This window comes from Octodon degus, unplaced genomic scaffold (genome assembly GCF_000260255.1).
Source record: "Octodon degus isolate 3935 unplaced genomic scaffold, OctDeg1.0 scaffold00221, whole genome shotgun sequence".
NCBI classification, from domain to species: Eukaryota; Metazoa; Chordata; class Mammalia; order Rodentia; family Octodontidae; genus Octodon; species Octodon degus.
Window position 1 is genome coordinate 2,946,339 of NW_004524797.1, and position 4,072 is coordinate 2,950,410.

The following is a 4,072-nucleotide window of genomic DNA, read 5'->3' on the forward strand; positions in this document are numbered from 1 at the left end:
TATTTTTCATCAAGTATTGATATGTTGAACTTTAAGTCCCTACATAATATGATGGAAAAACATTTAAAAATTAGAATATATTTTAAGAAATAGGCATAAAGAATTATATAATTCTTATGTTTACACATAAGTCCAAAAATCTAACCATATACAACCGTGAAGCAGGACAGTCCCACAACATTCCTTTTTCTGTCTCCGGCCTTCATTCACCACCCCCTTCTTTTTGAACAGTCATCTACCCAAGAGACAGCACAGCAGCAACTGGCATGTCATGACAAGCAGCCTGTATTCAGAAGACCAGAATGACAGGCACTCCAAGCATGAAACTACTATTACAGATTACCATCCTCAGTGCAGTTTCTTAGTTCACAGGTATCAGAAGTTCCGTTATTTGAATACATCTTCTTAATGTGACTGTCCAAATCATCAAAATAAGGATAATTCTTTGCCATTTTTCCAGAAATCCGTTTAGCAGTATCATAGACTTACATTTTCGAGAGTAAATCCAAGCCATTTTCATCCAAGTTTTTGACATGGGCTGCCAGGTTTCTGGGTTTCCACTTGGGAAATGTGTTCTTATAGTCCTATACAGACTCTACTTCTGACCACACTTTATTGTTGGGAGTGTCCAAGGCTCTAAAAATCCTGAAGAACTGATGAATTTCTGAATCTCCATGGAAAAGTGGTTTCTTAGTTGCCAATTCTGCAAAAATGGTGCCTATACTCCAAATGTCAACTGGAGTAGAGTAATGAGCAGACCCCAGAAGTTCCTGTGGAGATCTATACCAGAGTGTCACGAGCTCATGTGCATATATGCTAATAGGTATCCCAAAGGCTCTAGCAAGGCCAAAGTCAGCCAGTTTAATTGTTCCTTTGTCATCAGTCAACAGATTTTGAGGTTTCAAATCTCTGTGAAGATTCTTCTAGAGTGACAAAAGACAATAACCTGAAGAATCTGGTACAAATAACTCTTTTTTTTTTTGTATTTTTAGGGAAGGGCCTATAGGGTATTCAGGGTCTGGATTGGACTCATAGTGATCCGCCCATTTACAGCCTCCCAAGAGCTGGGATTACAGGCATGTGCCACCATTCCCAATCTCAATTGCTGTCTCAGCATGACCCAGGGGCAAAGCCAGCACAGCAGGCCTGGGGATTGAACCCCAGGCCCCTGTGCCTGCTTGCAGACACTTTAATCTGCTGAGCTATTTGGCCGGCCCTACAAATAATTCTTAACAAGTGATACATCCATGAACTGCCCAGGAGGAATAGAATCCAAGTATTTCTTGAGATCCATGGAAAGGAATTTAAAAATGAGATACAGCCTGGACTGCTGTATAAGCACATCGTGAAAACTGACTATGCTTGGATAGCGAAGTTCTTTTGATAGAGAAATTTACCAAATTGCAGTACTAGGAACCCCTTCCTCTTCACTTTCTAGTCTGATTTTCTCCATGGCTACCACGTGACCGATAGTTTTATGTCTACCCTTAAATACAACTCCATAAGTTCGTTCTCCAGTTTTCTCTATTTTGGTGTACTCTTCCATTGTTATTTCAACAGATAGGATAGATCCTTACCTGTGTCTCTCCTCACAGTACCTCCTGGTACTGGCTCAGAAGTCAAGTACCTTATCACAGTTTATTTTCACATCATATTATACTATTTCACATTTAAGAAATTTACAATGTACTTGTATTTTCATCTGTCTTTATGTTGCTTTTCTCATATTTGTTACTTTTATATATGTTATATACCTTATAATGCTTTGTCAATGATTTTTTAAGTTAGTTTAGATATTAAGGGTAAAGTCTTGTGTATTTACCTCGGTTGTTTTTGTCTCTAATATGCATGTCTGTTTTTGTTTTCTTTTTTTCATAAAGATCTCCTTTAACACTTACTGGAGTATGGTTTTGCTGTGATAAAATCTTTCTGCTTTGTATATCTGGGAAGTAGTCCACCTTTATTTGTGAAGAAATTCTATTATATGTAGAATTCTTCATTGATGCTTTGCTTTCAGTACTTTTTATTTATTTTAATGTGTTTAATACAGGGTCTACAGGGTCTCACTACACAGATCAGACTCATAGTGATCCTCCTGTTTTCAGCCTCCCCAGCACTGGAAATACAGGCAGGAGCCTCAGTTGCCTCTCAGGGTGTCCTGGGGGTGGAGCTGGCAAGGCATGTGGTGCTGGGGATCTAACCCCGGTCCCTGTGCTTTACCTAAAACAGGCACTTTAATCTGCTGAGGTATCTAGCTGGTCCATCCTAAAGATGTTATTTTATTACTTTCTGACATTCATATGAAACTTCTGTACATGAGTGTGTTTTCTTTGGCTGCTTTTAATAGTTTTATTTTATCTCTGTTTTGGGGTTCTTCATGATAGGCACTTTCTTCACTTGTCTTGTACTTTTGAATTTGTTAAGCTTCTTGAAAATATGTATTTATTATTAAATTGAATTTGGAAATCTTTCCACAATCATTTCGGTTTTTTCTACCTTTTTCCTTCCCTTTCTCCTTTAAGACTATCCAATTATCCTATATTGGGCTGCTTAATGTTATCACACAGCTCACTGATGCTCTTTTAATTTGTTTTCTTCTTTTTTCTTTTTCATTTTAGATACTATCTATTGGTATGCCTTTATGCTGTTTAGCTCAGCAATAGTGGTGTTTAATCTGCCATTAATTTATTTAATGTATTTTTTCATACTGTACTGTTCTCTTTTATAATTATTTTGTACCTGTACATGATGCACTTTGATTCCTGTTTTTCCCCAATCTCCCTCATCCTTTAAATACCCCTTCCCTTTCCTATTTACAAAGCTTTGCTTCCATTTTACCCTTTTTAAAAATCTTTTTTTTTCCTTCCTTTCTTTCCCTCTTCCTTTACCTTGGGTCCTCTTTCCTCTTGAACAGTTTCTTCTCACTTCACAATATATATATATATTTTTTTTTTGCTCCGAATGCCTTCAGGGCAGGTTTGGCTGGCTTGAGTTGTGGGGATCGGACCACAGCAACCTGAGCCTGACTGCTTTGTTGAAGCAGCCACTTAAAGAACTGAGCTAAGGGGCAGGCCCCCAGGATTTTTTTTTTTTCTCACTTAACAGTATTGATTGTACATTTGAGTTCTTATTTACTCTTTCACTTTCTCACACCAGGGAGACAATGTGATGTTTACACATGTGAGCCCAATTTATTTCACTTAAAAGTATGATCTCAAGTTACCTAAAAATGTCTCATTTATTCTTATATTACAATAGTACTCAATTATATTATAATTGGACCGCTAATCCTAGTTTTTTGGGGGAAATCTCTATGTTGACTTCCACAGTGTTTGCATCAGTCCATACTCCCACCAACAGCAGAGGAGGGTTCCCTTTTCCCACAGCTCCTCCAGCATTTCTTATTGGTTGATTTCTATTCTTTCTAGAGATGGAATTTCGGTGTTTTAATTTGCATCCCTCTAGTAATCAGTTATGTTGAATTTCTTTTCATATATTTATTTGCCATTTTTATTTCTTTCTCTGAGAAGTGTGTATTCATTTCAGATGCCCATTTTTGGACTGGATCTTTGAATTTGGAAGGCCTGATCTTTTTTTTTTTTTTCAATTCTTTATATGTTCTAGATATAATTCCTTTGTCAGTGGGACATCTGGCTATAATTTTTTCCCATTCTGTGGGTTTTGTTTTTACTCTATTGGTAAACTCCTTTGTTGTGCAAAGCTTTTGAATAGGACGGGATACCAGTTATTGATTCTTTGTATTATTTCTGTGCAAATGGGGTTTTGTTCATGAAATCTTTCCCTACACCTATGTCTTCAAGAGTTCTGCCTTTTTTCTTTTCCAGCAGAATTAGTGTTTTGTTTTAATTTTTACTTCTTTGATCCATTTTTAGGTTAATGCATGGTGATAGATACAGTTTTTTTTTTTCTTCGATATGTGGAAAGCCAGTTTTTCCAACACCATTTATTAAAGAGGCTATCTTTGTTCAGGTTAATGTGGTTGGCCCTTTTGTCAAAGATAAGGTGACTGCATATGTTTGGAGTTGCTGCTGTTGCTGCTGCTGCTGCTGCT

The 4,072-nt window shown here is 37.1% G+C and overlaps 1 protein-coding gene and 1 pseudogene across 2 annotated transcripts in view; one reads left to right on the forward strand and one right to left on the reverse strand.

Annotated features, from left to right (window-relative positions):
• Window positions 1-1,546, reverse strand: part of LOC105744077 — a 2,180-nt pseudogene extending 634 nt beyond the window's left edge.
• Stx17 (syntaxin 17) overlaps window positions 1-4,072 on the forward strand; it is a 110,678-nt gene that overhangs the window by 63,162 nt on the left and 43,444 nt on the right. The window lies entirely within an intron of this gene.